This window comes from Cavia porcellus, unplaced genomic scaffold (genome assembly GCF_034190915.1).
Source record: "Cavia porcellus strain 051 isolate PalLab524CR breed Dunkin Hartley unplaced genomic scaffold, mCavPor4.1 scaffold_28, whole genome shotgun sequence".
Lineage (NCBI taxonomy): Eukaryota > Metazoa > Chordata > Mammalia > Rodentia > Caviidae > Cavia > Cavia porcellus.
Genome location: NW_026947511.1, coordinates 36,139,898 through 36,162,233, shown reverse-complemented (window position 1 = coordinate 36,162,233; position 22,336 = coordinate 36,139,898). Strand labels below are relative to the sequence as shown.

General features: G+C 56.0%; 1 protein-coding gene across 9 annotated transcripts in view; it reads right to left on the bottom strand.

Moving 5' to 3' along the window:
- The window catches only part of Zmiz1 (zinc finger MIZ-type containing 1), a 194,736-nt gene that overhangs the window by 112,447 nt on the left and 59,953 nt on the right, over positions 1-22,336 (bottom strand). For 7 of the 9 annotated variants that reach the window (XM_063238758.1, XM_013156674.3, XM_003473817.5 and 4 more), the window contains one exon: positions 11,705-11,778. The gene's annotated coding sequence lies outside the window, so the exon portion shown is untranslated. The remainder of the gene's footprint in view (positions 1-11,704; positions 11,779-22,336) is intronic. The other 2 variants (XM_013156675.3, XM_063238754.1) reach the window with 1 other exon arrangement.

Genomic DNA, 22,336 nt, shown 5'->3' with positions numbered 1-22,336 from the left:
ATATTGAATGAGGTGGAGCAGTTTCCCTGTCATCCAGCTGCCCTAAGAGGGCTCCCGCTATGGCCTGCAGGTCCCAGGAAAAGTCAGGGCAGGAAAGAGGGGACAGGGTCTGGATCCCCTCCTTTCTTATGTGGCTTTGGGCAACTACTGTCCATCTCTGTATGCTGGTGTCCTCCTCCTGCCCTTGGCAGCGTCAGGGCAGGGGCCAGGGCTAAGAGCTGGGCGGGAGGGAAGAGGGAAGCCAGGAGCGATGGTGCATTCTTAATGGTGCTGGGGAAGTTGGGCGCAGGATGGCGCGGGGAGCCTGGCTGGGAGGCTGCAGGAGGCTCAGGGCCAGCTTTCACCCCCTGTTTACAGTGGAAACACAGACTTAAAAAGGTTTCACTTTTCCACTGTTTTTGTGGCGGGTGCTGCGGGGAGCAAGGCTTCCTGAGCCTGAGGCCAGCTTTCCAAGGCCACACCGAGTCCAGCCCTGCACTGGCCTCCAACAGGAAACATTGTGTTTTCAATTTACAGGTCCCTGCCAGGCTCTGCGCCTACAGACCCTGCAGTGTGAGCCTCCAGGCCCTGCTGCAGCCTGGAATCCATGAGGGGCCCTGCTCCCTGGCAGCTCCATTCCCCAGATTCCACATCCTGGCCTCCCCGATTCTGGAAATGTGGAGAAACTGAGGCTCACAGAAAGAAAGGCTTCCCAAAGCTACCAGGATTCTACACAAAGAAGGCCCTCACCTCAAACTGGAGATCTTTAAACAGGGTCCCTGGCAAACTGAAACCATCCCATGCCTCACTGAGGACAGCTGACACTACCGTATGCTTATCACAGGCCAGGTCCCAGGACATCATGGAAGCCACAGGACCAATCTGCGAGCTGTCTGGTCCACACATTGCCTAGGTGAGGAAACAGGCCCAGAGGACTAAGAATGCTGGGCCACAAAGCTGCTGGGCTGCCCCATCCAGCCTGCCTCGGCTGTCCTTGGCTCTGCTGTTGCTGTTTGGGGTCACCTTCCCCAGGTCCCACTAGCAAGCTGGTCCTGCCAGCCCTGCTCATACCCAAGTGCTTCTGGGAAATTCCAAGTGAACTGAGATGCTCACAGCAGAAGTGTTCATGCATGTAGTATGCACAGAATGTGTGGGTTCCCAGTCCATGGGAACCATGTGGAGGCTCTAGGGACTGAGGAGGATCCTTCGGGCAGTCCAAAGGGCCAGAGAAATGTGTCCGTGTATGCAAGGGATTTAAGAATGGGGCGGGACACACATGGTGTGCACACATGCATGCACACTTCCAGAGCTGACTGGAAAGTCCTCGGACAAACCCGCTCAATGTGGAGGTAGAGACAGGGACAGAGGGAGCCCTTAGAAGGGTGTCCCTTTAAGACGAAAGGGGACAGACCAAAGATAGCACAGCAGAGTGTGGGCAGAGAGGGACAGATGGGCACCCAGCCCCGGCACGCTCTCCAGTTGCTTTGGGTCATGTGTTAGGTGAGACTGCTGTCACCCTGGTCTCTCTCTGTGTCTAGGTACTGTGTGACCTCAATGTCTAGGGACAAGAGGATACCCTGGTATCCAGCGCTGCACACCACCCTGGGTGCTGACTTTGAGCCTCTTCAAAGCCTTGCCCGGCTCTTGGCCTCAGTTTTCTCCTTCCTGCCACAGAGGCGGGACTGACATATGCTCTGATGCCTCAGCCTCTAACATCCTGTGTCTCTAGGGATTCGCATTCAGTTGGCATCTGTGTGAGTTGCTGGCCTGCGAATGCCCTTTCCTATCCTACCCCATTTGAGTACTTTGTTAAAATCCCAAGCTCCACCCACACTGGGCTTGGATTTTAAAGGCCAGACCTGGACCAGGACAGCTCAGCCACAAAAGGGATCACCAACATGAGCACCTTTCCTACCAGCACCCACCCTGGTTGCTTTTTGCTCTGGGATCTAACATGTTGGGTTTCAAGGAAAGCCTGGGGAGAAATGGTGCCCAGTGTCTCCTTACATATCCCAACCTGTGCTGGCGCCCCAATCAGACAGAGCTGTGGTCCGGAGGACCCGTCCCATGCTGCTTCTCCTATCCAACTGTCTGCAGGTCACAACTGGTGCCCAGGGACTGTGGTACCTGTCTGTGTGCACTCCTGCTGTCCTTTCTAGATCCTCGCATCCTGACCCTTGCAGTGGGCATTGCATGTGTCAGGCAGCCTTGAGGCTGACTCAGCTGGCTGGCAGGTGGATCCCCAAGGCTGTAGGCTGGCTGCCCCAACAATCCCTGCAGAGTCTGGAGGGCCCAGGTACTGAGTACCCAGCCCTCTAGACACCTAGTAAGAGCCTCTGGAAGGAAAGCCCAGGGTTCTGATGATTACAGACCAGGTTCATAGGAGAGAAAATTCTGACGCACCTTCCACAAGCCTCCTCTGATCCTCCTGAGTGGCAGGTCCGCACTCATCCCCCACAAAGCTCAGGCAGGTGCCCTGTGCCAGTGGGGAGGCTGAGGGCTTGGCCTTGAACGTTAGATGCAGCTAGGCTGAAATTCTAGCCCCATTTCCCAGTAGCTGTGTGGCCATGGCCATTTTACTTCACTCCTCTGCTATTCAGTTTCTCATTTTTAAAACAGACTTCGATGAAGGTACACTAGATGACGCATCTTGAGTAACTGGAGTAAGTGGTAATGAACACAGCTATCACCAAGACTCCCCAAACACATGACACGCTCGCCAACAGTCACAGCACGACACAGTGACTGACTACAAGAGCTGGTGGCCTTGGGCAGGTCACTTGCTCTCTTTTTGCTGACTGAGGTCCATCCTTAAAACTCTTCCTTCTAGAGAACCCCTCCTTACCACCAAAGCAGCAGGTTGTTCCAGCAGCTTGGTCACCAGGCTGCCCTCTGCCCCTTAGGTCCTGATCTGCTCCTACAGCCACCAGAGCAATGCTACCCCCCTGCTGAGGAGCTCCTCACGGATGCCTCTCTCACAGGGCCAGCGAGGGCCCTATGGTCCAGCCCTAGGGAACCCAGCCCCAGGCACAGGGAACCTGGGGTCTTGGGTCAGCTCCTTCTTGGACCAAAGCATGCAGATTTGGAAAACACATGTTGTCCTAAGATTAAGCACTTTTAATTCCGGCCCAAACCTGTTCTGACTCACACTGCCTCCTCCCTGGCTGGCCCCACGCTCATTACCATTTAAACACCTGAATTATCGCACTGCCTGGCACCGAAGCTTGGCAGATAATTTACTTCCGTTACAAAAGGGCTACAGGGGGAGGGACCCGTTCTCTAACCGATGGCAGTCAGCTTTGGGGCGGGCAGGCAGGCGGAGGTCGGGCCTGTGTGAAGATCGATAACAAGAAACTTCAAATGAGGTTCTGGAGAGTGTGCGTCCTCCTCCTTGTGTTCAGAGAGGTGCTTCTGGGGCCCTTGAGCAAACAATCAGGGTGGAGGAGGTGACGCCCAACTTAGGTGTGTTGAGGTCACAGTCTGAGGATGCATACTGTACCCCAGCTGCTCTCCTGATTCCCTCTGCCTCAGTTTATTCATCCACAGAATGGAGATGATTATGGTCCCCACCTCCAAGGGCACCACTGTCATGGAGAGGGAGGATGCCAATGCCATTATTATTATTAATAAAATATCCTAGTTGTTACCGTCTCTGGGTCCTGCAGTCTAGTTGGACTCTGCACTTCAGTGACAGATGTGTGCTTCCGTCTTAGGGGATCAGGGATACGTAGCATCTCTGGACATATGCCCGATGTCTGATACCAACGTGCCCCACAGAGACTACCACTATTCTGCAGCTGGCCCGAGCACCCTCGCCTACTAGGTCCCTGCTCTACCAGGTGCCACTAGGCAGTGACAGCTCAGGAGGATGGCCAGCGCTTGTGTGTTCCAATGAATGAGGCCAGCGGTCCCTTGGCTCTGTCCTCTGTCCCTAAATTCCAGCAGCCTGCCTCCTGTCCCTGCTGCTTCCTGGTCTGGGTTCTCAGTCACTCCACAGACGCATAAGTATCCCCTTTTCTCAGGTAGCATTTATGGGGTGACTATGCAATGAGGCTCACTACCTCAACACTCACGGCACAGCCACTGAAAGGTATTGATGATGCCCTGGTGCCCGCCTGTGGCTGCCTAACACCATTTCAGTCTGCCCAGCAGCCCCACGCTGCTACCTGCCTGGAAAAGGAAGGTGTATGCTTTGCCCACAATGCTCTGGTGCAGGTGCCAGCCCCTGCCTCTCCTCTAGCCCCACTCGAAGTCCTTAAGTATCTGAGTATGAGTGGCTCCAATACTCCTCCTCCAGGAAGCCTTCCTTGTACCTCACTCCCACAATCCCCTCCTCTCTGGATCTCAGCACATGTCCCTGTTTCTCCATGCGCTCATATCGTGATCTGCACCTTGAGCTCCCTCCTGGCTCTCCCAAGAGCAGAGCACAGGGCCACATAAATAGAAGGTGCACACTACCCACTGCGACCTTAGCAACTGCAGACGGAGTGCGCAGCAAACGAGGGCTGCCCTGCACCCACCTAGGGTCACCATGGCAGCCCTGCACAAGCTGGTTTGCACTAGCAGATGCTAGCAATGACAGGAGCTCTGGCCTTCATCTGAGTGACAGCACCACCCAGACCCTGAGCCCTGACATCATCCAGGTGGAGGGGTAAGTACCCGGCACTGAGTAATTCCTTCTCTGTGCCTTGCCAGGGTTCAGTCGCCTGAGTCTCCTTAGGACAGATCCAGCTTGTCACTTCCCTCACTCTCATGGACACTGCACAGTGGAAACCATGCAAGGGAATCTGGGCACTGTCCCTCCTCTGGAGCCACATAATATTCCTGGACATTTGCCATGAGTGGGCACCCAGGACTGATATGGATTTGGGGTGATGGTAAGGATCAAAGAAGGGACTAGTTTTTTCCAGGGGCTGCAAGGGATGGTTTCGGTTAATGCCACTGTCCTGAGTGGACTTCCCCAGGGAGCTGAATGGCATAGAGCAGCCCAAAGACCAGACTGTGAGCCCCAGGCCCACAACACTCCCCGCAGCCTCCCTGGGTGGCCTGGCAAGGCACAGGCCACACCAGGCCTCAGTTTCCCCACCTGTAACAGTAAGGGTTTTGACACTGATATGGCCCCAACACCCTTCCAAGGAGCCAGACAGCCTCATCACTCCTGTCCCCTCCTGTCTCTCCCTCAAGGAAACAACTCAGCTTGGCCGGCAGATAGCAGTGCGTATCTGAGTGGACTCTGCAGACTCCTGTCAAGTCAGAGGGTTCCTGGAAATCCCAAAGTGACGGCCACTACGTGGTACATCATGTTCAGGGGACAGCTCTGTCCCTGGGGCTCTGGAGCTGGCAGGAGGCTGCAAAGCCAAATATTCTGTGGCCAGAAGGAATGGGGCTGAACAACAGCCTAGAAGGGGAACAGAGGGAAATGCCCATCAGACTAGCATGAGGCTTTATAAGCCCTGTTTATTAGCACAAGGGCTGAGCCACACAGAGACACAGAGGCACTGGGCCTTGACTGTGCTCCTGCAGTGGGGACACGTCACTGTCCAAGGTCCCCCTTGGAGGCTGGCTGCCCTTTGCAGGCTCAGGTGTTATTTGGGGCATGCGTTAAAAATGCAGATGCCTTGGGCCAGGGATTTAGCTCAGCGGCATAAGCGCCTCACTGGCACAAGGTCATATGTCCAATCCCTGGTACAATAATAATAATGATATAATAATAATAATAATAATAATATGGCTGGGTCTAATTCCAGACCTACAGAATCAGACTCCGGGAGAGATCCTGGGAACCTGTATTTAAACTCGCACCCAGGTTGGCCTGTGCACATGGGCAGACTGGCCAAGCATTTCCTCTACCCAGAAGTGTCACTCCCAAAATTCTCACTCGAGAGCTCAAGTGAGGACTAGAGAGGCCAGTGTCCCGGGGGAAGGCATGGACTGGAACCCGCCACACTGTATCCTTCACATCCTGAATTCATAGCCAAGTGGTGGTTGGTTAATTCTCCAGCAAAGGATGTGTTGGAGCAGCAAAGGATGTGAGGAGCCACCAGCAGGCATAAGATGGCCTTTACCACCTCTCTGCAGCCGTGACTGGGGACAGGCTAAGCTTCCTCAAGGATAGAAGGACATTCTGTGTTTTTTCCACATACACAAAAAAATGTTCCAGATTGTGGACAGGTTCCAGTTCATCAAAGCCTTCCTGGCTCACTCCCCAGCCACCTGCAGCTGCTGGGCAGGAGAAACAGGAGCTGGCAGGGTGCAGGGCACAGTGACAAAGGCAGGGTGGGTGCCATGGGCACCCTAGTTAGACAGGGGGGTTGGGAGAGCTCCCAGGGCCACCCCAGGAGGATCAGTGTCTCAAAATAGACCATCACACTGACCCTTTGGTGGTCAGTGTCTGGCCTTTGATGGCCAGACAGATAGTTTGGGGGAGCATGACACAGAGGTTATGAAGCAGAGCCCTCAGGCTCAGATCGAGTCGCCGATGTTGCCTCAAGGAAGTGGCTGAAAGTCCCCAGGAGCTGACAGGCAAGATGTGTAGCTCCCCAAATGGGAGCCATGGAGGGTGAGACACATGGAACAGGAGATGCATGTGAAAGGAGGCTTCACAAGGCTTGGAGAACCCCAATTCCCTGCTCTGTGTCAACCAGTCAGCTCTCTGGGGCTCTGGAAAGCTCTCTAGGGCACAGCTCAGCCAGCAGTCAGAGCAGACGACAACACTGGGAAACACACTGATGTCACTGCTTGGGGATGTGGCTCTGAGCCTTCAAAGGACCAGAGAAGGAGACAGCAGTCTCCCTGGGCTGGGAAAGTGAGGAAGGCCCTCAAGGAGCTCCTCTTGGGTGGGCAGTGGCTGTCCCCATGGGAGGAGAGGAGCCTGGGATCTGACCCTTCCTGAATCCCCACAATACAGCCTGGACAGAGCCAAACAAAGTGGGTGGACAGAACTCACACAAGCAGCCAAGTGCAGCTGTGGGGGGCAGGGGCGGAGCTCCTAGGAACACATAGGAAAATCTGCTCAGGAGGGTGGAGGCTCTCCAGAGGCTGGGGAGGCACCTCACCTCCAAGAAGCAATTCCTGTGTTCCCCTCCAGCTCTTGAAGCCAGCATCCTTCACACCTGGAAACCAGGTTCAGTGGAGACCTCTACAAGTCAGACTGAGTCCTGGGTGACTACAGAGGGTGGAGGGAGGGGTATCCTGCTTTTCTGGGGTGGCTTTCACCCTATGAGCTCCTGTCACCACTGTGTACTCATTGTCTGGAACCAGGATGGGTGAGGGCAGGCTGGCCCCCATAGGACACTGTATATAGTGGCTGCCTTGGTCTGGGCTATTTGGGGAGTACGTGGGGAGCTCTGCAACCCATGAAAGGGAAGGGAATGGAACCCTTACCATCATGTATTCCTTTATTGTGTGAGCTTCTGCCACGGTCCTGCCTGCCTCTTCCTGTGCTGCGGGACAGGGGAGCGTAGCCACCAAGGAGCGCACACGCTCAGCAAATTCTTCCCCACCACACCGCCTTCCCCAGTCTCAGTTCCCCCACCTGCAGAGTGAGGACGTTGGCCCCTGTGAGCCTTTATCACCCAGTATGTTAGGAGCCACCGTGGGGGCTGCGGGGTAACAGGAGGGTTCAGCATGTGTGTCAAATGCCCCAGGTTTCCAAGGCTCAGTGCGGAAACAAGAGATGGAAAACGGCGGTGTATCCAATAGATCATCATTCCAATATGTAATCAAGCAGCCACGGCCACCAGACCAGCACAGATTTGCAGGGAGAAGAGAAGGCGGGAAGGAAGGACCAGATGTGCAGGAGAGGCTTCCAGGGAGCTGGTGCTTAGGGCCCTCAGGGGTGGAGGCTGTGTTCTCCATGTGTTGGAATCACGGATTGGGGTAGGTGTCAGGACCCTGGAGCACCTGGTGATAGGGGCATCTTGGGGAGGTGAAAGTGAAGGGGAACAGGAGTGGGGGGGTCTGCAGCCCAGGGCATAGTGAAAGGGGTCCTTGACCAGATGACAGTGGCTTTTCAGGCCGGGTACATGGCAGGCACTATGGGGATGATACTGACCTCATCCCATGGACAAGGACAGGGTAAGGGAGCTCCTGGGGGCAGGGAAATCCACGTCCCTGAGATGCCCCAGGATCCCCCCTGCAGCACACTCTACCCTTGGGGGAGGACAGAGTGTTTATTCATGAGCTCACCCACCCTCCCTCCAGGCCCCAGCTCCTGACACCTCATTTCTAATTATAGCAGGAATTCCATTAGCGCTGGGGGAAATGCCAGGTTTCCAGCAGCCCCCATCTCTGGGTGGCTGGGCAGCCATAGGTGGGCACTGAGCCTTCCCACTGTGCTGGGAGTGCCATCTCCAAGGGGCCCCGGTCCTTGGGGAGGGGCTGGTGCCTGCCCACATACAGCATAGCCTCCGAGCAGCTCGGAGTGCAGGAGGCTGGCTGGACACCTCCAACGGGTAGCAGGGTGAGGGCCAGAAGGACATCTCTGCTCTGCCCAGCCTGGAGATGACAGGAGCTGGTAACATAGAGCTGCTGGGTGGCCTGGCAGGTGTGGATCTGAGGGAGGTATAGAGAGGCTGGGCTCATGGGGACCTTAGGGGAGGGTGACCATACAGAGGGGGAGTGCTTGTTGTGAGGCCACAGGGAGACCAAGATAGTGATGGGGAGAGGCAGAATGGTGGAGACACAGGGAGACAGAACACTGTCCATCCCTGCAAGAACACAGAGACACTTGAGCACACACACGCAAACATGCAGAGGCCTAGCAGACTGGAGACTCAGCTCCCAGACCCCGGAGGTCCATGGCAGGACTGGCTGCTAGGAATGGGAGACCACAGCTCTGGAGCCTGGATGCCCTCATGCCAACTCTCCGTGGGTCGCTCACAGGCAGCAGGGCCGTCCTGGCCAGTGTGACTGGGGGTTGTCATGAGGATCTCAACAGGAAGCTTCTGGTGGGGGTCTGGACACAGCTGGGTCTCCCTGTTCCTCGGCTGCTCACGAATGGCCACACAAATTCCACATTGCACCACAGCCTGGCCTACGCCTCTGTGCTTCTTCCTGAAACCCAGAGCCTGCTTAAGCCCCTACTGGGGCTGGAACACTGCGTGGGCCTCTGGGCAGAGAAATGGGCCCACGGCAGGGTCAGAGCAGGGACACCCCAAGGCAGCGGGCTGCATCTGGCCAGGGAGACCTCCACACTACATCCACCTGGGGAGGGGTGGGGTTCTACCAGGGCTCCCCAAGACCTCAGGAGAGAACAGGCTTCCTCTGCTAGCCCAGCCTCCCCACTGCCCATCTCAGGGGGTCTCTGTCAGACTCAGGGATGCACCAGGGCCCTGGCCAGTCTGCTGCCCAAGCGTCCTCGGCAAACCCAACTCCAACTTGAGTATACTTAGCAACAAGGAACTTAGGACATCCAAGGAACAGCTTTTAAAAAATGAAATAAAATCATCCCCAAGAGCTCAGCCCTTTGGAGAGCTGAATTTGAAAATACCAAGGAGACACTGTCGTTTGCCATCATGGGCATTAAGCTCCCCTGGCCAGAGTCCCACAGGCCAGATGGTCTTTTCACCCTGGCCCACTGCCCTAACTGTCCCTGAGTCATAGGCTCTACCACCTTCTCGTTTAAGGACTGGTATCGGGGACATAGGGCAAGCATCTTGCTCAGTGAAATACCCTCAGGGCAGCTGCAGTGTGCCAAGCAGTAGGAGGTGGCAACGGAGGAACACTCATTCAGTATATTTGGAACAATAGTCTTTGTTTGCCCTTTACCCATTTTATAGGTTGAAAAGCTGAGTCCAGGGAGAGACAGAGGCTTTCCAGAGTCACCCAAGGAATCAAGGGTCAGGGTGAAAGGATCATGCTGTGGCCTGCACTGACCATCTATCTATCTCCCTGGCCTGAGACAAAGGGCAATATCCCCATGCTGCCAGGCCATTTCCAGGACATAGAGATGTGGATTACCACCTTTGCCTTGGAAGCAGGTTTTTTTCCTTCCTCCAAGGCTTTCTGTTCTTCATTCTCTTTTCTTTTTTCAAGAATAAACTCAAAGTGGCTCTTATGATTAATTACCAGCTGCCTCATGCCCCACCACTGGCAACTCTGCAAAGGGAATGAATTACCTTGAAAAACATCGGAAAAGAGAACCCACCGTGAAGGAGAATTTCAAAGGTTACCTGACAATTAGCAGTGGGGTCCCCCAGCAGACTGGAATGTGGGAAGCCCCCCTGGGGAGGGGTTTTCTGCCTTGTGGAGGCTCCCTCAGGCTCCAGGCAGCAGCAGGCTCAGGGGCTGAGCACGTGACTGCCCGGTGACTCCCGTTCTTGGTCCCCAGGGCATTCTGGCTGTCCAGTTTTGAGGACCTTGGTTCAAATCCCCACTCTGCCACTTACAGCTCGATGGTTTTCTTAGCCACACCAGCCTCTGGAGGAAGCCCAGGCTGGCCTTGAATTTACAGTAATCCTTCTATCTCAGCCTCCCAGATGCTAGGATTACAGGTAGGATTTCATCATCCTCTGAAAGATATACAATTAAAAATATTCACAGAACTGGGAGTGGTAATCCATGCCTATAATCTCGGTGCTTGAGAGATTGAGGCAGGAGGATAGCAAATTCAAGGCCAGCCTAGGCTACATAATAAGACTATATCACAAAAAGTTTCTTGAGCACTGTCACTCACAGCAGCCCATCTGCAATGGTATCACAATTGTCCTCATTTGTAGATGACACCCTATGGCAGGAAAGGGACCGACCGAAGTATACACACAGGAAACTGAGATTCCAGCCCCAGGAATTAGACAGAGCCCAGCATCCAAATTCCAAAGCCCACTGCAGCTCAGCCCTGATACCTGCCATGGGGACACTGGCTCCCCAGAGTGCCGTGGCCACAGGCAAGGCCTCCATGCTGAGGCAGGGGTCCTTACTCTCTGGAGGAGAGTGCCAAGGTACCACATGACCAAGAGCAGTGGGCTAGTGTGCGTCCTTGCAAATCCTCTCCTCTGCAGGCTGAGGGCCTCATAGGTCACTGTCTGGTATGTGATTAGGCATGACCAACCCTCCAATGCTCCTCTGTGATAGATACTGGTGTCCAGGCCACAAGCTACACATGAGGCTCAGCCTCAGGACCCAGCCACTCTCGGGAGCACATGAAGGACTCGGTCCTCTGCTGAGGCCAGGGCCCACTTCACGTGTCTCGTGGCATTGGTGGATGCTCCAGGGGATGGGGGATAGTGTGACTAGCATTGGGGGGACAGGAAAGCTGACATTCTGAGGATTTCTGTGTCCAGGTTCCCTAGACACAGCAGCAGGGCAGGTACTGCCATCCTTCCCCATTGACAGACAGGTAAAATGAGACCCACAGCAATTATACAAGGTCACAGTAGTCGGGCACCGGAGTTAGAATTTATCCCTGCAGTGTGACCTCAGCATTTGTGACCCACTGGCAATCATGCTATGGCTCTCTGTCTAGCTCATCGAGTGGGCCAGGCACACCCTCAAGACTCAGGGTGGAATGGGCAGGGCTGTGGCATCCTCCCATGCACGCTCCCAGCAGCCACATCAGAGACAGACCAGGGCAAAGAGGTGTGGGGCACACCAGGCCACGGGGACGACCCAGGGATGCTGCAGCACCCAGCCCCACCCATGGCACCCGTTCAGGCCACACCCTGTCCTCAAGGCAGGACTTTAGGCCACACAGGGTCTTGAGATCAGGGCAACAGTACATCCTTACCTCTGTGGTCTGAGAGTCACCAGGGTCCCCGGCGCCAGTCAGCAGCGTTAGGCCCTCAGTCCCGCTCCATCCTTCTGAAAAGAGAGCAGGGTCAAAGTCAGGGCAGTAGGATGTGGTCCCCATGCACCATGGCCCCCACTTGTTGTCCAGTCCCCAGCCACAGACCATCCCTAAAGGGGCAGTCACGTGTTCATTCAACACACGTCATGAACCCTCAGTGCTGTGACAGAGGTCCCCAGCTTCATGGGGACCCAGACAATGAGCCAAAGGGGGGGAAAAACAGTATCAAATTTAACCAGTACAAAATTACAAGTGAGCCCCAACAGAAAGAATGGTATGAGGGCTGCACAGCAGATACGATCACGTGGCCCCTGCAGGGATGTGAAGCGGGAAGCTGAGGCAGGATGAGTCATGCCAAGGTGCAGGACCAGCAGACTTGGCAGGTGCAGGAAGAAGGCCTGGCCTACGAGGAGACCTCGAGAGTGGGATGGGGGTGGGTCAGTGGGGATCTGTCACAAAGGAGGGGATGCTGCGGAATCAGCACAGTTGAGTGGTTCATGTGACCTGTTTGGGACAATTGGCAGGGCTGTGGAGGGACAGAGCTGGGGGGGGGGGGTGGGCACAGAAACCAGGGAGGCTGCTCCAGGATCCAGGAGGGATACAGTGGCAGCGGGCAGAAGCAGCCGGAGCTGCTGGGATGGGGTGGGACTAGCAGGAGGGAAGCCAAGGCTTGCCGCTTCAGAGGCTATGATGGGCCACTGCCCTGCACAGCTTCTGGGGCCTGGGGAAGGCCTCGGGCCAGGCCACTTTACTGCGCAGCAGGCCAGGTGCCCAGGGAGGCCAGGGTCCCCCAATAAGGCCTGGTGTCCGGCATCAGCAATGAAAATGATGTGATTCAAAACCTGTTCCAATCCCTGACAAAGTGTGTGGCCGGAACATGGATCTTGCCTTGGTTTCCTGAGGCGGGCTTGTGCAGGCATTGGAGACTCCCTTTATATAGATATACAGACCAGGAAAAGGGTCAGACTCGCAGGTGGGACCCAGAGTATCTCGCAGGGCCCAGTGTCCCCACCTTGCCACCAGGAAAGGCAATGACCTCACCTCCTGCCTCTTGGACACTGACAGCCACCAAACGCTACCAGCTGGAACATGAAGAGCCCTTGGGTTTGATGCCCCAGGGTCACACAAGCATCACAGTCTGGAAGGGAACCGCAGGGGCCTCCTGCCTCTCTCCCCGCCACCCACGGCTCAGGCCTCCCCAAGGCATGCTGGCTGCAGAGCCGCTGACAGAGAGAAAATCATTCTTTCGGCAGCTGAGACACAAGCCAGAGCTGGAGAGCTCTGGCTCATTCGGCCAGCACCACCCACCACGCTGCCGCTCAGCAAGCTCAGTCTAAAGCCTCACCACACTGGCCCCTTGGCACAGAGCTGAGCCAAGACACAAATGGAACAGAGGGGAAGAGACCTGTCCAAGGTCACACAGTGACAAGGAGGGGCACGAGGATTTGAACCAGTCCCGGTCAGGGACTAAGTCTATAATTCATGACTCATCTGGGAGAGACTTCTTCAAACAAAGAAGCAGTCACAGTTTGTACACAAGGCCCAGAGAGGTTCTCTGACTTCCTAAGGACACACAGCTAAGAAGCTCTTGAGAGCCTGGCAGGGATAAAGAAGCTACCTGCCCCAAGCCTGCAGGGTCCAGCAGCTGCTCACCAGAGGGAGTCAGGGCAGGACCATGACAGAGGCACCCACTCTGGCCCTCCCCTAAAACTCAAAGCCTGTGTGGGTTTGGTTAAATGGTGAGACAGAGAGGAGGCAGAGAAACATATGTCCCCAGGGGGACCCCAGCCCACACAGTCCACAGTTTAGGATAAACACAGCAGGGGGCAGTGCACAGCTGCAGACACCTGCAGCTCCCAACGGTGGGCAGGGCAGAGCAGGACAGAGGTCCATGCTGCACAGCAGGATTCTGAGGTTCCAAGGAGGACAGGCTTGCAGGGAGTGACCAGCCTGGGTCTGGGGCAAGGCAGAGGCTTCTAGGGGAAGGGACTGTCCCAAAACTAAGAAGAGTTCCCCAACCACACCTGACGTCCTGCCCACGTTTCTTCTGGGGATTCCTGAGAAGGAACTGGGTGGGGGGGCCGGCGTGGTGGAGGTACCTGGTCCAGTCCGCATACTGGGCCAGGCAGAGTGGAGCTGAATCCCTGTGGCACTGTTCCCTGCTGCTGTGCTGCTTCCGGGCCTGAGGAAGTTGCTCGGCCTCTCTGCGCCTGTCTCCTTTCTCAGCAGGATTAATTTTCCCTCCAGGTTGATGCAGTGACGTTGCACTTTGGCCACAGCACAGAGCTAATCATAGACCAGGAAGGGGTCACATGCCGGCAGGGTGCTCTGCTGGCCACGGCAGGGACACCCGAGCCCTCCCAGCACGTGTGCACACATGTACCCTGCACTCAGGCCACGCAGAAACAGGTGTCCGAGCCAGAGAGTTCAGTGGACAGGGACTCTGAGCTCAAGGTCACACACAGCGGAGTGGATCAGAACCACTGTCACGTGAGCAGCACTCACTTCTGCCGAACCTGCAGAGCTGACCTGAACTGGCTTAAGCCAAGCTGCACCGGAGGAGGCAGCTGCTCCTCCCATTTCGGAGGGGAGAAAGCTGCAGAGCCAGCCCCAGCCCTCCCCACACTCTCCTGGCAGCCAAGGCTTCCTTGCTTAGGTACTCTTTGGGCAGGCGTCCCCTGACATGACCTTAGGGGACAGGCCCATCCTCCCATGGTGGCCAGAGCAGGCTCCAGGAACAAGGCAAATATTTACCCCTGATGGTTACCCAGACCTGATCCACAGGCTCTGCCCGCCTCCCACATTCCTGGAATATGCGTCCTCTGACCTCACTGAGCTGGGGCCCTGGCTGGGACCCACTGGGGAGGAGCCCGGCTGCTGGCCACTCACTGCCCAGGGGAACCGCAGGTGCCTGGGTGAGCCAGGCCGGTGGGGTGGGAGCACCAGGATGAGGCCATACCAGGGCAGCAAGGGTGAAGCTGATGCCATTCATGCTGGGGCTCATCAGGGGTCCTGTCACCAAGGCTGTGCTCCTGACACCTGCTACTGAGCACAGACAGCCAGAGTGAGGGACTCAGTCTGCTCCTGCCTGTGGGCTTTGGCACAGCTCCCAGGGTCTCTGCATCCCAGGCAGATCCTTTCCCCAGGGAGCTAGGAGGTCCTAAATTATGGACAAGGCTGCCCCACAGGGCCCAGAGGTCCCAGTGAGAGACCTCAGTCGTACCTCGTGGATTCTGTGGTCCCTCTGCCCACCCTTCAGCATCTAAAGGACCACTTCCCTCCATAATGCCTTCTGTGATGGTCTCACAAGTGACCATCCCCTCCCTGAACTTCCAAACCATTCTGATTGTTTTCTTCCTTCTCATGTAGTTAAAATGGGGCGCTAGATTAAGTCACGAGGGCTGTACAGGTACAGAACTTGCTGCCCTCCTTCCAGACACAGCGGAGTAGAGCCCCGAGGCTGGGCAGCCCTGAGTGCTCCGTGGAGGACTGGACATCCTCTGCATCCCGTCCCAACAGCTGGCCTCAAGGAGCAGATAAGACAGACACACTTGCCAGGACCACATGCCTATAATTCCAGCACTCCTGGAGGCTGAGGCAGGAGGACCATAAATTTGAGCCCAGCCTGGGCAACTTCATGAAAACTTATCTTAACATAAAAAATTTTTTTAAAAAGGCTAAGGATGTAACTCAGTATGAAAGCCCTGGGTTCCATCCCTAATACCACACACAAAAAGAGAGGAAGGAAGGGAGGGGAAGGAGGCAGGCAGGCTGGGAGGCAAAGAGAGAAAAGACTCAGCAAGCTGGCAGCCTGGAGTCTGGGGAACTCTGGGCAGGGCTGCCTCAGAGCCACGAGGTGCCCGTGGGTGTGGAGGCTGTTCCCACTTCCTCTGAGAGCTGACCCTGCCCTGCAGCCCCACAGGGCCCTGGTTCCCTGACTTCCTCTCTCCAGCTGAAAGCACGGCAAGGGGATGGGGGTGGCAGAGCCAGGTGGGGAGTGCAGGGCTGGCAGGTTGGGATCAGGGGGAGGCGACAGATTTAGGCAATGTGCAGACCTTGTAAGTCCAGGTCTTGGGCAGTCCCGCCAGCACCTGTTGCTGGTCTTGCAGAGATTCTGTGTGTGCAAACTTCCTGAGGCCGGAGACCTCCTTATGCAAACCTGGTGCTCTGTGCTGGCACTGGGGACTCAAACAGAATGTGCTGAGAACAGGTGGAGTTCTCAGGACTATGGTCCCCAACATCTCTGATACCTGGTTGTCTCCTTAAAATGGGAGCCATAAACTATCTTCTAGGTGATCTCCATTTACCTACACCCTCAGGCCTTGCACTGGGACTGGGGACTGAACCCAGGGTCATCACACTGAGCTACATCATCCTAAGTTGTTTTTTAGATTTTTAATTATGAGGCAAGCTCTCACTAAAGTTGCCCAGACTTGACCTGAATTTGCAATCTTCCTGCCTCAGCTTCCCAAAATGCTGGGAGGACAGGTGTGTATTACCATACTGGGCTTTGTTTCCTTCTTTTAGCAACGAATGACCATGTCTTCTGTCTGCTAGAGGTTGACCGGCACCCCCACTGCCTGCAGTCTCCTAGGTGTCCTGAGGCAGAGAAGACAGGAGATGGATGGATGATTCTGAAGCAGTTAGGAGCATAGGACCAGAGGACGGGGGATGTGCTCAGCTGGGTGCGGGAGAAGCCTTTCAGAAATGTTGGGCAGGGGGGCTGGGTGAGGAAGAGCTGGGCAGGAGACAGAGCTGTGGGTAGCCTCAGTGAGCAGGAGCACTGTGACCCTGGGGCAGGGCTACATGCAAAAGCACTGCCCCGGGTCCTGCCCAGGCCAGATGTGCCATGTCTTCAGGGCCACCCTGGAGGACCATCTCCAGCAGATCTGGCCAGGGCTAGAATGTCCTCGCTCAGTCCATGAGCCCGTCCCCGCCCAGGGCATGAGTTCCATCCATCCTGTGTCTCCACCATGCTGAGATTCATGGTACCCTATGTGTGTCATCTCACCCCCTGCCTCAACTGTGGCAGTTGCTGGGTGTGGGGCTTGCACAACAAGGCAGGCAGGCTAGAGAGGAAGAAACCCGAGGTCTGTGGCTGTGACACACAGCCCACATACTGGGGGAGGCAAGCAAGAAGGGAATCCCCTCTCCCCAGGTCTTCCCTTCCTTGTCTGCCACATCAGATCCTGTACAGTGAGCTCAGCCTCCCTTCCCAGAGGTCTTTCTCAGAGGGTAACCTGGCCTGGAGTGACCAAATCAGAGTTCCTGGTGACTGCAGAGGATCTACCATTCCCAACACCAAAGATCTAAACTAAAGTCTGGTCTCTTGGCTCTGCCCACACTGATTGGCTCCACCCACTGTTCATATGGGCGAGGGGGGTCTGTCCATCCCTGGGGTGTCTCCAGCCCCAAAATCCTTGCAGCATAAAGGGCCTTCACACAGGCTCTCAAAATAAAGAAATAAATAAATAAAGTCCTTGGAGGTCCTTGGGGACCTGAGCCCGAACCTATCACCCTGCAAAAGAGGGACACAGCCCAGGAGGGACAGCACAGGCCCATGGCCAGTGTAGATTCGGGTCAGTGCTGCTATTGGAGGTAGGATGAAGGAGTTGAGGGTCCAACCTTGGCCCACAAGCAAGACACTGCTCGTATCCAGGGCCTGCTTGCCTCCTCTGAGTCAGCCTGTCTCGGATGCATGCAGGAAGGTCACAAGGCTGAAGGGCACGGGTTCCATCAGGGCCACACACAAGCAGCCCAGCACAGAGTGTTCCCAATGACCCCTTCCTGGGCCAGGGGCCAGGTCCTGGCTGTCACGTTCCCCAATCAGGCATCCCTCTGGGATTCTGCCCACATGTGGGCCCAGCCAGTCTGAAGCGGTGGCTGAGCCCCAGATGCATAAATGCTGGACAAAGGACAGCACTGTTCTTGCTGGTGGGAGGTGGCAGCTCTGAGCACAGGCTTTAATGTCACCCAGGCCTGGACAGAATCCCAGCTCTGCTGCTCCCAAACCAAGTGGCCTTTGCCAAGTCCCTGTGCTGCCCCCTGCCTCAGTTTCCTCAATGGGGTTGTGTGAGCAAAGAAGGTCTTACTGAGTGACAAGTGTGTAGCCCAAGCCCAATCTGCAGAGAGGCCAGGTGGCAGGAGCTCTTGTATTTACAGAGTCATCAGCTTCCACTCCACGGGTACCCAGGGGATCGTGTGGACTGTGAGTGCTCACACTTCCTTCCATGGCCATCCCAAGGCATCGCCCTTCTCGGACTCTGAGGAAGCCAATTTTCCCACCAGTATCTGTTAAGGGTGGAGTTTGTGTCCTGTCCTTGTCTCTCCCCACTCTCCAGGCTCCCAAAACTTCCTCATCTCCATCTCTTCTGCACCACATAGGAGAAGGGGTGTCTCCCAGGTTACTGGGAGAAGTCTCCCAGCCGGAGGCTGGATAAGACCAGCAATGGGCTTTGAGGAGTGTCCCTCATCAGTTCTGGGCTCTACTCAATGCTGGATGGCCCTGCTTCCCCAGGCAGTCTGGGCGCAGTGCAGTCTGAACAGCATCCACTCAGAGCAGGTTCTGGGGCCCCCCAAAGGTACTAAGGACCTCCCCAGCAGCTTCCTAGGTGAGCCCTTCGGGGCAGGCCTAAGATGCCCCTTGTCTTCTCCCAAATCTGGGGTCTCCCTTATTCTTTAGGAAGAGGGGTGCTATGGTTTGCATCTGTATTCCTATGCAGACTCTTGTGCTCATAGGCAGGGCTTTTGTAAGTGATTAAATTGTGAGGTACTATAGCTAAACACACTTAGGAAGGGGGGCTGGTAGGAAGAGGTGGTCACTGGGGGTGTGGCCTGGAAGGTTGATCTCCCTTCCTGGTTCCTTGTTTCGCTCTCCTGCTTCCTGGTCGCCCTGAGGTGAGCAGCTCTCCTCCGCCAGACCCTTCACCATGATTTCCTGCCCCGGAGCGACAGACTGTGGTCTAAATGCATGAGTTAAGATAAACCTCTCCTGCCTTACGTTGCAGGTATTGGGTATTTTGTCCCAGTGACAAGGAAAGTGACAAAGATAGGGGACTCTCTCTGTGCAGCAATCTGTTGGATTCTCAGGGGAGTGACCCCCTCCCTGCCCATCCATCCTTGGGATGAGAAATTGTCTGTCTTGGCCCTAGATGGGCCTAAAAGGAGAAGCCTGAATGGTGCCCTTTTCCTGTCTCCACAGCACCAGCACTGAGCCTGCTGGTACAGGTGTGGCATGGTCAGCATGTGTTCCCAAAAGTGCATGTGTTAGAGACTTGACCCCCAAATTCATGCTGATGATGTTTGCAAGTGGGGGCTTTGGGAGGTAATTAGGGTTAGGTAAGGTCATAAGAGTGAGATCCCCAAGTTGGCATTAGTGGCTTTCTAAGGAGGAGAGCCACGCTGGCAACCTTGCTCTGCCTGCCTGGCCACATGATGCCCTCTGCCATGGATGCAGCAGGAGGCCCCCATCAAGCATAGGTCAGTGCTGGGCTCTTGAACTTCACAGCCTCCAAAGCTCTGGTCAAATAAACCTCTAGTCTTTAAAAAGTATTCAGTCTCAGGCATTTTGTTATAGCAACAGAAAACAGACCAAGACAAGGCCATGGCAGGTGTGGCATGACCCACCTTGGACCAAAGATCAAGCCTGTTGACACCTGCACAGTATTCACAACACCTGTCACAGGCCAATTTCAATAGATTCTGTTTACAAACACTGCAGAGTCCCCAGAGGGATTCTTCTGAGTGGGTAATGTCACCTCCATTTCACAGGTACAGAAACAGCGGCTTGGAAACATGAAGTCACTGCTCAGTTTTAGGAAGGGGCAGAGCTGGATTTAGCACAGGCTCTGGGCTCCAGAACCCATGTGTTGCCTTCCTGGGGGCCTGGAACCAAAGTCTCCCAGCCTGACCTCAGGTACTGCCCAGGGATCTGATGTAACTGAGCTGGGCTGGGACAGTCACATTTTTCTGGAGAAAGGTACACACTCAAGGTGGGTGAGCCTGGTGCCCTGCTTACTAGTCCTGGGTTTTGAGTTTTTCAAAAAAGAGCACCACCCTCCCAGCAAAGCAGTCCATGGGCCCAGATGTGGGTGGGACAGACGAACAGATGGCCGGGGAGGCCAGTGCAGCACACAGCCAGATGACACACAGGCCCGGCCACCCCTGACTCACTACCACCATCCTGTGACTCCACCTAGTGCCGGCACCCCCACCCTCACTTGTACCCCTCAGCCTACTGCGTCCTCCTCGGTCCCTCCCACCAGGACGAGAAAGCCACAGACGGAGGAAGGAGCAGTGGGCCCCACCCAGGCTGAGAGGGACACAGGGACACCCAGAGGAAGAGGCGAGGGGCATGGCGCCAGCATTGGCTCTGCCTGTGCTCCGGGTGGTGCCCCACCCAGCTGCCTGTGGACAGACCTGCTAGGGTCTGAGTGTGTCCCCGGGAGTCCTAGTCCACTGTGGGGACTGAGGCTGGCCTGGGACAACTTTCCCGCCACTTGACTCCTTGATTCAGGTCCCACTCCACGCATGTGTGGCTTCTGCCTGCCAGCTCTTCTCCCCGAGGCATTCACTCTGGTCACACCAGTGTCTGGATTGTCAGCTTCCTCTGACTGTGCCTTGACTGTCTGCCTCTGCACTGTCACTCATGCCAGCCCTGCAGCCTGGAAGGTCCCCACGGTTTGACCTGAAGGGAAGAGTCACAGGGGATCCTCTGTGAACCCCCTAACTCCAGCTGACACCCCACCCAGCACCCCAGGATACTGCTGCAAGGCCCGGTGACACAGGTGCCATGAGGCTCAGAGTGATGTATTAAGGCCAGTGCACTGAGCTGTCACCACCCTGTGGGAGGGGCTTGTGCTGCCCAGGAGAAGGAGCTTCCCATGGTGAGTGAACTCCAGGTGGCTCTTAGGCTGTGTCAGTCCACCCAATGCCACAGTCACTTAGACCCACTCCCCTCAGTGTCCTGACCCTTCTTGACCTTCTTGTGACGTCCCTGGCTGCTGTCCCTAAACACAACTGAGCTGGGCTGGGCACACCTGGCAGGGACAGGTGGGCCAGGGCATGGAGAAGACCAGGAAGGAAACTGGACGCTCCTGGCTTCCAACAAAGCCCACTGACTGGGTCACCACGTTTCACCTCCCACCACAAGAGCTGGAGGATGCAGTGCCCTCTCAGTCTGGCTGGATGTGACAAGGGGCCTGGCACCCTGAAGTATAAACTCATCTTGCCCCAAAATCCCCACCCACAGGACACTCACAGCTGGGCAGAGCGGCTAGTCCCTGCTTCTTCCTACAAGCAAGGCTTAATCGGTGAGGGACTATAATCCCAGGTCTCCAGGACCAAGCCTCATTAGGGGGCCCCTCCTAGTCCTGCTCCAGGTCACCAGTATTCATAGGGTAAGGAGGGGTGTGAGTCCAAGCTCCTGCTGACAGGAGGGCTGGAAGGGTCGGGGCAGGTCAGAGGCAGGGCAGCATGACAACCAGAGGTCGGGTTTCCTTTCTTAAGAGGCATGGCTCCTGGCGGCAGCTCCCACGGGAACAGGGGCAGGGCCAGCCTTGGGAAGCTCAGGGTGGGACGGAGGTGGTGCTGGGCAGGGTTTCCCGTTGGGGGTGGCAGCCCTCGAAGAGGCTGGGTGACCTGTGTGGTGTGGCCCTGGGGACACGCCAGGCTGATTTTGCCTCATCCCTAGCCCAGGCCCATCCTCCAGCTGGCCTGGCTTCCTGTCTCAGTGGCCTCACCCGGCCCAGGGGAAAGGGAGGACCCTCAAGGCCTCTGCAGAAGCCAGTGCTCACCTTGGGCAGAGCTGTCAGGCGAGCCCAGTATGCTTAGTGGCCTCTGAGCCTCCCAGTGTTTGGTCCACAGGATGAGGCCCTGGCCAAAGTGTCACAGGAGCTGGGCATGCACCTCTCAGTGGCTACTACAGAAAGAGTCCAGAGGGGAGAACAGCAAGGGACCAGCAACACAGGCCCTAGGCCCCTTCCCTGCCCCTAGTGGCTCCCTCCATCTCCATCATGGCTGCTGCCAGCAGGCTACCTGGAAAGCTGGCAGGTCACAGCAAGACGGCCTCTTGTCTGGTCTGTGTCCACCACACACAACAAGCTTTTCTGCTTCAGCTGGGAAGCAATTGCAGATGGGGGCTGGGCTACTCTTAGGAGAACTCAGAGACAGAGCAGAGCTGAGAGCCACGGCCCATCCCAACAACCTCCCAGGGAAGGTGAGCCATGTTTGGAGGAAGGGGACCCACTTCCCAGCCAGATACACCTGCTCAGTCCTCAAGGGACTCAGAGACAGCTCCACCTCTCCTGTGGAGGAGTCCTGCTCTATTGCTGGGTTTCACCCTCCTGGATGGTGGCTGACACGGACATCACATGACAAGGTCACAGGGTTTCTGCAACAAAAGAGAACCAGGCTACAACAGCAAGAGAACGGGTGATAGATGGGTTTGACAGAGGATCTGGAAAGTAGGTGCTAACACAAATGTGCTGATTTAACCAGGGCTCACTGGGTGCACAGAAAAGTCCTGACTTCTGTGCTCTTACCACGGAGGTCAGGGCTCCACAGCACACTCTG